Below are 12,500 nucleotides of genomic sequence, written 5' to 3'. Positions count from 1 at the left end.
TGACAATTCGAAAAAGGGGTAGGATTTAATAAGTTTTACACTTCTTCCTACTCCTTTTCATTTTATATTAATGTTTGAGTAATAATGTAACTGCTGTTCGAAATAAACAATAAACTGAGACGGCAAAGGGACCATAAATTATGTTTAAAAAAAAAAAGACTTTAACAGTTGCAGCAATCTTTACCTCGATAGTTTTTATTTATTGAATCAGAGCTCCACAGTAAAAACACGAAAAGATAGGTAAAATAGGTCAAATATCTGCTAACATAATTCCTGCTCTGAAACGCAATAACCACAAAATGTGAGATTATTATTCTTCCACTAAATACAACAGGGTGACTGACCGGTTGCCATTCAGATTTTTCTTCTTTTTCCCAGGAAGAAACAAATGGGTAAGTAGTTTTTTTTTTTTTTTTAAATCAAAGAATTAGTTCTATGTGTGCTATAGTCATCCTGCTGCATGATACACCTTTGCTCTGCTTGTTAAAGCATGCCAAACATAGGAAAAAATAATTAACTACAAGCTGTGATAAGTTTCACCCTTAGGAAACACAAACCAGAACCTCGCTCTTTTATTACAATCCCTATTAGTAACACCAAAAGTAAATAAATTTGTATCCAAAGAACTTCAGTGTTTTATTTCATCATGTCTTATTTTCACAGGAAGATGTATCTAATAAACAAATGTAACAAGCTACATCACCTCCAAATGTAATTTTATCTTGTCTAAAACTATTTTAACCACAATGTTCAAATGCTGGGTCTGGATGAGCAAGTATGTGTATTATAAATAATAAATAAGTGACATCATTCAACCTACTTCTAATACCATTGGTGGGACCCTTTATTGGCAATGCATAACTTAGTGTATGCGTGTCTGGCATGAGAGAACTCTTTCAGGAGAAAATGGCATGAGCCAGCATACCCATTATACATCATATGTCTTCAAGTTGGGCTGCTCTTTGCAGGCTTGACTTGCCCAGTACGATGTACTCTGTCCATCTCAATGTCTTTCTGTATCTGAAACTTGTCAGCAAAAATCTATCAAACCTTCTCTGCATTTGCCCAGGTCTCCTCAGATAATTCAATAATGCCATCTTTCATTAGCAGAAACAGCAAGCAAACTTTCCTATATTTTTACTGTCAAATTGAAATGCATTGCAATGATCTGTTTTTTTTTTTTTGCCAAAAGCAGTTTCTATATTGCCAACTGCCTTACGAGTGAACAGTAAACTGGTTTTCATGTCAGGTGCTTTCTTGATAGATCATCCGTTGTATTTCTAAAGTCTGATTAAATATCAGTGTTCTGTGGTGAATTAACCTGCATCTAAACAACAAAGTTAAATTTAGCTTTGTTAAAATGGTTGTAAATATGTTTTACATTTGAATGAATATAAAACACAGAATTGAATTACTTCATCTATATAGAATTTCCTACAGAGTTTTCAAGTAAGGGATAATACACGACGGGATGTCCATTATCAGAAATTAATGGACGATGCAGTGGCCAGAACCCTCCGACTGCCATCATTTGTCTTGATGATGTCCTGAGGAAATTTAGCTTGACAGATTCATGCATCTTTATCTTCTAACAATGTTTTCCTCATTTTAAAATACAGGATGAAAACTGATCCCCTCCCTGAGCTGCCACCTTATTGTGGTGGAGGGCTTTAGATCCTAGGCGCCATGTTGTCTGGGGGGTTTATGTCCTTAGCAGGGTCACCTATGGCAAACAGGTCTTTAGGTGAAGGATAATTTTTAATTTATCATCACATTTTATATCAACTAAAGAGATATATTTGAGATTTTATTTTGGCTATCACTTTCTTTTAAACTAGCAAAATTAAAACCAGCAATGACTGACTATTATGAATAATGTTATCTATAACTGATCATTAAAAAGTGCAGATTTCTGTCAGCTGTAACTGACATCTTGCCGAACACTGCCCGTCGTGTTGAACACATTGGCATGAAAAGAGAATTGGTTTTTATAAGGATAGCATTTAATGTATTAAACTGCACATAAAGACGAAAGACTAATATAAATTGTGTAGATAAATTGGCAATAGTTGAAAGTCTTTGGAAACCATCTGATGGGCAACTATACATGAAATTAGCACTGAATAACCATGCCAGGACAAAGACTTCCAGTTTGTATGAGCAACAGCATGAGTCCAGACTGCTTGATGTTGTTTTTTTTTTTTGTTTTTTTTTTGTTTTTTCTCTGCACAGCAAACTGATTAATACTTATTCTCTGTTTACAGTTTTTCTATGTTCTTCAAATGGAACAGCCAAACATGCAACAATTCTCTGGCATTGCTTTGATTTTCCTGGTAAAGCAATCTCTCTATGGTGATTTCAATGGACATCTGAGGTTTCTGACCTTATGGAGTTACGAGCATGTGTGAGTGATGAATGAATAAATTACAAAAATCATTTATTAACATGTTTTGTTTTTTTTTAATGTCTCTCTTTGTTAAAAAACAAATTACATTTAGACGAGAATATTAAGATTAATATATGGCTCTTTAATTTTTTTTGATAACTTATAGCAGTTAACAAACCCAAACAAAATGACCTATTTTAATGTTAAATTTTCTGTTTGAAAGAAATGTGCTGACATTGCTGCCAATTATTAAATAGTTTGCACAGAATCATTTGTCCATGAAATGTTTTAATAATCTTGCAGCTTTGTTCAAGCCTCATAAATGTTTAAAATATTGTTGCAAAGAGAACAAAAAGGCAAAGCAGGGGATTCCATGCAGGAGGGTGGAGAAAAAACCCTCTAGAGAGCTTCATAAAAATGTCAGAGCAGGCAGTGCGGGAGGTGGTGATAACCAACAATGACACAGATTTCTGACCTTTGTACGGACGAGAGAACTTGTGAAAATGTGTGAAACTCTGTGGGAGAGGTGAAGTCTCCCCAGATATCTGTAAAAATGTGATGCTTTTTGAGTGCAGAGAGCTTGACAGGGTGCTGGTGAAAACCGAACTTTTTGACACGACAGAAGAAAGCTTAACTCTTACCACTTGGTTGTATTATTTAATAAGCTTAACATTTAGAAATAGTCATATATTTATTTTTTGCTTGGAAGAATGTCATACTGATTGCTGAGTGGTATAAATGCATTACAGCTTCCTCATATTTTAATGCAATTTTAGTCCTTATTCTCTTTTTTTCTTCTTACTATTTCTTTTGCTCTATACAACTTTTATATTTAGTCAGTCTACACTGAAATCTATAAAAAAAAAATACAAAAAAGATTTTTGGGGCAAATATAGTTTTGCAATTAAAATGGGATTAATCAAGCTTTATTCCAAAGCCAGTTATTAATTTGATACATTTTATTTAATTGAGTCCTGTCCCAAGTTACATTAGTTCTACATTTTGCAGCATTTTCTTTCTTGCTTTAAATTTAGAAAAGTGGTAAGATAGCTGTTTAACAAAAGATGAAGTTCTGTTCACTGTCACGGCCCCTGGCCTGTCATCTATCTCATCACCACTCATCTCATCATCACCTGGGAGATTGGCTACACCTGGTCTTCTCCCTGGTGCTGGTTGATGATTGGGCGCCCACACTCCCACCTACCTGTGATTGGCTGGACCTCTGCTGAGCACCAGAATAAAGGCTGACATCTTTCTCCATTCGGTGCAGCTGTGTTTGGTTGCATCTTGGTGTAATAGCTTGCTACGCATTCACTGCCAGTGAATGAGTTTTGCCTGTTTGCTGTTTGGACTTCTGTCTTTAGTGACCCTTTTTGTGATTATTGCTTGGTTGGTGCCAGCTTTGGTTTATGCTTTTGTGTTAGCCATTTTGACAAACGCCTGTGGCTCCTGATGCCCTCTAATGACCAGGGGGTCCTAAATAAAGCCTTCATCTTTGTAAATTTCCTGGTTTGATTGTATTGATGTTGCCACCTGTTGTTCCCCTGGACAAACTCCATCTGGGGTCGTAATATCACTGAACAAGTTACTCCTGTCCTTGGTCCATACAACTGTTAAACATGCAAATCTGGTTTGTGTGAAATAATTTAAGGTCTGGTATAATGTGTGATATGGTCTTTTCAAGTCTAGTCATTCACTCTCACTTGTAACCTGAAGAAACAGAAATGAATTGAACTTCAAACCAACTCAAAACTGAAATTAGAACTTTTGAACATTAACTATTGATTTTAATCTGTGGGAATTTAAATCTGAACTACTTTGATGAAAAGCACATGATGATGATGCACATCACTCCCAATTGGCAGCCCACCTTTTAGCCAGGAAGACCTCCTGAGAAAAAAGGAAGAGAAATACGAATGAATAATGCCAAAACAGTCAGAAATTTGTGCATGGAGTCTGATCTTATCCTGATAAATTGCAGTAGAATTCATGTTTTCGTTTCTGAAAATGTCTCAATTTTTAATTTATTCTCATAGCTCTATTTTTTCCACTAGTTCTTAAACTCTTTCATATTATTCAACCCTTAAAGAAAATGTGAAGGAAATTTTTTTTTTTCAAATAATTGTTGCATATTTACTGTTTGTTACCATGTGATGTGTCGAACATATTTGAGTGCATTATTGTTTTTTTTTTTTCCAAGACGGGGCATAAATCCCTAAAATGAGGTTGTTTCCATAAGAGATTGGCCTGAAAGTTGTCCTACACCTCACACTTCCATGTGGCAAGTTCAGAGTCTATATCCGCACACTTTAAACCTCCTCCTCCAATCATATTACATATTTTGATTTATACAATAAAAATAGTATGTATGAATTTACTTTGACACATTAAAAAAAATAGGGAATATGTTTGTGAACTGTAAAAAATAGAAGTACAAATACATAATTAATGGCTGATTAAATTTCAATGCATTTTGTAAAAAGCATATGTCTAGCACCTTTAATTATTTAACTACATTTAATGAATGCAAATATCAACGTATTTTGCCAAAGACCAACTACTGCTTCCAAAATTTCCTTCTATGCTGGGAAACAAGTCGTTAAAGTTTTAACTTGAACTGCAGAACAACCATTTCAACCAGCCCTGTAGCTTCTAAGGTGCTAAAAACAGATCAGTACTTCCCAGCTAGTGACTTTCCAAAGTCTTTAGTGTCCTCTGAGTCCATGGACCAGTGGGATTAGACCCATTTTTCAATGCATCCATTAATGTGTTGTGACTCAGCTTTTTCTGCTAGATTCTAAGAAACCTTTTATTGCTTTAATTTACAGCCAAAGATATAAATTGATACAGCATATCTACTTTAAGCACTTTGCTGTTGGAAATTCCTTTGTATTATATAATTTAAGATCAGCTTATTTCATATTTATATAGAAGAACCTGATTCTTTGCAATATACTAACTTATTGCTATTAATTTAATATGCAACTTCTGGACAATGTAACTGATACGATGTAACTGATACGCTGTTGGGAAACTATTTCCATCTGGTGTGAGACACAGGCAGTCAATCATCATCACCCCTGACTGATAAGCAAAATAATACAGAATAATTATTGCATCCTAAGACAGATCATTACTCTTAAAACGCTCAGCATCTAATAGTTCAGGGCTGCATGGTGGCACAGTGGTTAGCACTGTGGCCTCACAGCAAGAAGGTCACTGGTTCAATCCTTGACTGGGGAAGGGTTTGGTCAGTGGCCTTTCTGTGTGGAGTTTCTGTTCTCCCTGTGTATGCGTGGGTTCTCTCTGGGTTCTCCAGTTTCCTCCCACTGTCCAAAGACATGCATGCTAGGTTAATTGGTTACTCTAAATTGCCCGTGAGCGTGAATGGTTTTTTGTCTCTGTGTGGCCCTGCGATGGACTGGCGAGCTGTCCAGGGTGTACCCTGCCTGTCGCCCAAAGCCAGCTGGGATAGGCTCCAGCTTCCCCGCGACCCTGGATTGGATTAAGCGGTTCAGAAAATGAATGAAAGAATCTAATATTTCAATAGCTTTAAGCGGGAGAAAATGAGGCAATTCTGGAACTTCTACAATCAGCAGCCCCAGATCTGAACTAAGCTTGTTGACTGATGAACATTATTAAATCCAGACGATAAAATAAAACATCCAGCAAAATATTATCTGAGCTGAATTCATGGCTTCAGAATTATGTTTAACTGCTTTCAGATTCACTTTGTAAACAGAGTCAGTCATTGTTTAAAGTGCCAACTCTAGTCATTAAATCTTTATTCATAAATCTGCCTTTACAGATCACTATGAGCTGAACAGCAGAGAGCACAGTCGTCTCACATGTTTGAACAAGACCCAAAATGGAAAAGAGAGCTTTGTTTTAAAATGCATGGCCTGCTTCACTTAGCAGCCTATTCATGTGAGGACTAAACATTTCAACTCGACATAGAGATTTCAACTTGGTTTAAACTGTTCAAAAGTGATGCAATACTCACGACATCTATTTTCTTAACTGGGTTTATTCAATTCATAGAGTACTCCCCAGTTTAGTTTCCTAGTTCACAGGGCCTATGCTAGTATGATCTAACAGTTTTGTTCATTTGAATAATATGAAGTAAATTTAAAAAAAAAAAGAACCTGCAACCGTCTTGGTTAACATACATAATGTTTTCTAGACTTTTTTGTGTTCTCACTTGTCAATTATGTTAGCTAGCAAGAGGTGTGTGACTAATAAATTAATGATTAGTTGGAAGGACACATGTCAGCCTCTAAGAATCAACTAATTTTTGGTTTGGGGCATCAGAGACTTTTGTTTCACCACAGAGAGAAATGAAAGTTATGATTACAGTGCTGTCTCTGACGATGTTTACACCTATATACTACAGGCGTGACCAACTCCAGTCACCGTTGTACTTTAAGTAATGGTAAATGGACCTATATTTATATTGTGCTTTTCTAGTCATTTCAGCCACTCTTAGCAATAAGTCACCCATTCACACACACACGCACACACACACCTACACACAAACACACACCTACACACGTATATCAGTGGGGAATGCAGGGTTTAGAGTCTTGCACAAAGACACTGAGGCATGTAGTCAGGGGAAACCTGGAACTGCTCAGCTGACCTTCCAGTTAGAAGATAACTGTTCTGCCACCTGAGCTACAACAGAGCTAAATGTTGAAAGTTTCCTCAACACAGCAAACACATAGACTTACTTATTCAGCAGACTTATACAGAACTTGACATCAAACTCTGCACTAGTCTGCTAATTACCCATTGATTTGGGTCGGGTCTGTGACAGCAGGGGAAACTGAACACTTGCAGGACTGTGGCTCTCGAGTACCAGAGTTGCCCAACCTTGGACTAGATCAAGCATTAACAGCAACAAAACTCAATTGGATAGAAAAGCAATGAATCTAGCTTACCACAGTTTTATCTGCAGAATGAAGACTTAATGAAACAAATCACTTTCTAAATCATCATAAAAATGGTGCCCTTCATGAGCAAAAATACCAGATAGCTGTAGCTAACAGCAGCTTACCTGTTGTAGTACCTGCTCAATATCAAGGCTACAGCTCTTCAACTCAGCCGACCTTGGTTCGAGCCCTCTTTCCTGTTTAGAAACTACAATACAGGTCTTGGAGCATAAAAATCTTTTAAAATAAACAAAGGTTTGTTCAGGTTTTCGGCTTACATTGTGGATTATACCATGACCAGTAAAATTTAGTTGGTTATTAAAGAAATTTTACACGAAGATTTGCAAATAAAAATAATCTCCTGAATGGTCAAGCTGTTTTTATGGGTTAAAAGGAGAATTATTATAATTGATTGCAAAAAAAAAAAAAAGCATGAAGATATGAAAAATGAACATTGCATGATTAGAGAAAACTGAAATTAGGCACTAACATGATTTTGACATTGCCATGCGATGATAAACTCCTTCTCTGCTCCTTTGGGGAAGTAGCATTTATATGATATAATATCCATTCTTCATCCATCCATCCATCCATAAGCTCTAGCCAAATCAGGGTAAAGCTGCTAGGCAGAGTGCACCCTGCTGCATTTTTACCAACAACTTAAATGAGGATGTACAGATGTAAAGCCATACTTAAATATCACCACAGTACAAACTCACACCCTCTGTCCCTTTTACATTTACTTCTAACAAACTTCATCATAGTTTATTTATATCTTGTCAATGATCACAAACTGTCTTTCATATATGAGATAAGGATGATGTCTTATTTTCAAACTAGAAACCAGACCAACCACTGTTCAACTTCATCAGTCATCTAACATTTAACACAGTCAGAAGATTTTTAGTCCAATCTTCTTCTCATAAGATTATTCATCTTTTAAAAGACTTTTCTGAAATATTAAATCTTGTCTCCCATACTGAAACTGTGGTCAGCAGCTGGGAGGCCAAGAAGATTTCTGTCTGAAAGATTTTGCCAGTGCTATTTTTGTTTTTAATCAGTTCGTAGAAAATTCTGTATCTTTAGGATCTTTTATTTTCCAGTATACATTTTATATATGTATATATCATTTATTTTCCACTATATATCATAAAAATCTGTCTTTCACTTAAAACATATTGCAGGATGTTCATTATTCAGTCCACCGTGCATATTTGTCAACTGAACTGCTTATGCAGTCACATTGTTTAGATAAACCTCCCTTTTGGTACCTGGAAGACACAGAAGGAATACTGACAAATCCTGTATTGTGTTTCACTAAAACAGGAACATATCCCAACTCTGTGACTCCACAGTTCTTTATGACTATATGAACAGATTGACACAGCAAACTGAGCAGAAAAATTAATGGCGCTGATCATTATCATGTGGCATCCTTGGAAAGGATCTGCTCCCAAATTTAGCTGGAGAACAGAGTTGACTGGAAATGCAACATGGAAGTTATCTACAAGAAGGGGCAGATGAGGCGAAAGCTAAGATCCTTCATTGTCTGCAAAAATATGCTGAATATCATTTAAAAGTATTTTCGTTGAAAGTGCAAATAGCCTTGCAGGAGGATGGGATGTTGAGGCATCATCAGGGTCAGAAACAAAGAAACTGAAAAAAAGTGGGAAAAAAGTTGTCTTGACATTTAACTTTTGAATTTATCACTTAGCAAGATATTTTACTTGCTGAAAAAAAAAAAGTCACTCATGTCAGCATCGTCCCGTGAGTCATGAATGTGTACTGTTCCAGTTGTAATGGGGGTCCAGACAATAACTTGGTTTCCATTATATTTTTTCAAAAAATAAAAGCAATATTTGTAAGTTTTGATAAACTGCAATTGTGATTTGCAGATGTTTGTATTGAAATGTTTAGTGCATAAGCCTTAATTCTCATAAAATCTTGTAAGATTTTACGAGAATTGCGACTTGTGGAAAGTAGCCAAGTAGCATTATTTTAGGATTTTCTGTTTGCTGCGGAAACTTTGCTACACTTTTTTAGAGCCTTCTTCACTCATTTTTATTTCTAAAACTCTGAAATTTGCTTTTTTTGTTCCATACTGTGCAATCTTTACCGGAAATGAACTGGTCACGTCACGTCTGGTGAAAAAGTGTTTCCATTACAGTAGGAATACTTGACCAAAGTAAGGGCCTTGCTGAGAGTCAGACATGCTGCCACCTAAACTAAAGAGTTGCACAACAAACCTTGTAAACACCCTTGAAATAAATCTATTAGTAACAATTCTGGTAATGACTGGATGTACCTAAACTTTCTTCAGCTAAACAAAAATAAAACTGAGGTGATTTTATTTGGAGCCAAAGAGAAATGACTACAGGTCATCACAGAGCTTCATTCTATACACCCTAAAACCACGAATCAGACCAGAAATCTGGGTATAGTGATGGACTCAGACTTAAATTTTGAAAAACACAAAAAAAGAACAAAGTCAGCTTACTGTCACCTTAAAAATATATCAAGGATAAAAAATCTGTCACAACAGGACCTAGAAAAACTAATCCATGCTTCATCTTATTTGCCTCGATTATTGTAACAGGGTTTTTACAGGTCTTCCTAAAAAATCTATTAGATACCTGCAGCTAATTCAGAACTCTGCTGCTTGGGTCCTCACTAAAACCAAGAAAGTTGACCACACCAGCCCAGTTCTGAGGTCTTTACCCTGGATGCCTGTCCGCCAGAGGATAGACTTTAAAGTTCTGCCGCTGGTCTAAAAAACTCTGAATGGTTTAGGACCAAAGTACATCAGAGACCTCCTGTCCCATCATGAACCTACCAGACCCCTCAAGTCATCTGGATCAGGTTTTCTATCAGTTCCCAGAGTCAAAACGAGACATGGAGATTCTGCATTCAGCTTTTATGCTCCTCATGTTTAGAACAAACTCCCAGAAAGCCTCAGATCAGCTGAAACATTCAGTTTATTTAAATCGAGGTTAAAGACACATCTGTTCTCTGCTGTATTTCAGTTTTTATTCAAAGCTAGTTTGAGTTTTTTTTTTTAAGTCCAAATTTACGTGTTTCTTTATTTAATGTAATTTCTTTTTCTTTGCTATTATGTTTTCATTTGAAATGATGCTTCTTAATGTCTAATGTTTTATTGTTTCTGTAAAGCATTTTGAATCACACTGTTGTTGAATTGTGATGTAAATAAACTTGCCTTGCCTAAAAGGGTTTCATTTTTTTTTAGTTCTAATAATCATTCAGAATGTTTTACAAAAAAGAAAGGACAGTTGTCAAGAGGACAAATAATGGATTCAACCAGTTTGCACCCAATGAAACAATTGCCTTTCAGTCTTAAGTGTCAAACAAAGAAAAACAAAAAACAATTTAGATATAAACGCAAAACTACTGTGATTATAGCAACTCATTTCTGGTCAAGGTGAAATATCTAGCTTTTATTTTAATGGCAATTCCTTTAGCACCATAAAACCAATTTTCTCTTTGTATTTTATTTCCTGATGACCTCAGACCTGAAACTATCATCCTGTTCCGTGCATGCAGATACCACTTGTCCTGTATGTAGGGAGTCGAGTGCGTTCGGAGCCGAGTGGAAAGTCATTACTGTGAATAATGATTTGCTCAGGGCATCCGCAGCCTTTGCCTTATTAGGGCACTGATGATGACACCCCCAGCAGAGAGAGGACAGAGTGAAGCGATGAAGGGATGGGAGGGGATGGCGGAAGACTAGGATCCAATTACCACGAGTGCTGAGAGCTCTCTGCAGGCGTGTGGCAGGCTTTTCTCCAGGCAGTAACAGTGGCGGTGGAAGGTTTTGTCAAGGGCAGGCAGGCAGTGGTGAAGAGCTCTGAGAGTTTTTCAGGTCAGGAGATAGAAAAAAAAATCTGTATGATCATCTCTATTTGAGGTCAGAAAAGACACTCTCCTACTGGAGACATACATGTAATCCTTTTAAAAGCACTCCAACAGATGTGACCTTTGACACTGCCTGTTCCTGCAAGTCAAACTACAGAAAATATACCGAGTGGAGACATGTAGACATGTTCATGGTCGTTTTTTACTTTATCATATTGTGCCATTTTTCATTTGAAAATCACAGTCTTTAGTTTTGGTGTCTTAGGAATTTTATGTTTATACATATTTACATTGGTTGTACAGTCAGACATTAGGCAGCTGTGTGCTTCTGGGATCATGTGGTAACGTTTTGGCCACTAAAGTGTTGGGCAATGCAAAATTACTGGTAGAAAAGCGGAAGAAAAGAAGAAAAAGAAGCTGCAATTGTGACAAGAAAATAAGTAGTGTCATCAAAGTAGGTGCACTATGAAAGTTTTGCTCGCTAACAAGGGTTTTTGGTTGTGTGGGGAGGTGTGGTTGTTTCAAATTTTCAATGTATTCACAGCTGAAATTCAGTAATTAAAGAAAATCTGTGGTAGGGTAAATATATTGGTTTAATAAAGCTAATTTAGCCAAACGTTCTGCAGAGAATGTGCATGTGACACTGTGATTTTCTCCCCCATTTTGTGGGCATCCAGCTACTGTTTACATCAACACTATAAGGTTTGTCACTATACTAAACTGTGCTAAAAACATGATGGAAAGAAACATCCATCCCAATACTGGCAACAATCAGGCGTAGTTTATGACGCAAGTATGCCAGAATTAAGGAAGAACACCCACAAGTCACCACACACACAGTGCATAATGCAGCTCAATACCGTGACAAGTGGAATACACTATTCTGTTACACAGAGACATGCATGTTAGGCAGGGTACACCCTGGACAGCTCGCCAGTCCATCGCAGGGCCACACACAGAGAGACGAACAACCACTCACGCTCACACTCACTCCTAGGGGCAACTTAGAATAACCAATTAACCTGTCGCCCAAAGCCGGCTGGGATAGGCTCCAGCTTCCCCGCGACCCTGAATTGGAATAAGCGGTTCGGAAAATGAATGAATGAATGAATGAATATATATATATATATATATATCCATCCATCCATCCATCCATCCATCCATCTTCTGCCGCTTATCCGGGGTCGGGTCGCGGGGGCAGCAGCCTAAGCAGGGAAGCCCAGACTATATATATATATATATATATATATATATATATATATATATATATATATATATATATATATATATATATATATATATATATATATAAT

This window comes from Telmatherina bonti (assembly GCF_933228915.1).
Source record: "Telmatherina bonti genome assembly, chromosome: 2".
NCBI lineage: Eukaryota > Metazoa > Chordata > Actinopteri > Atheriniformes > Telmatherinidae > Telmatherina > Telmatherina bonti.
The sequence above is the reverse complement of the archived record's forward strand: the minus strand, read 5'-3'. Positions refer to the sequence as shown.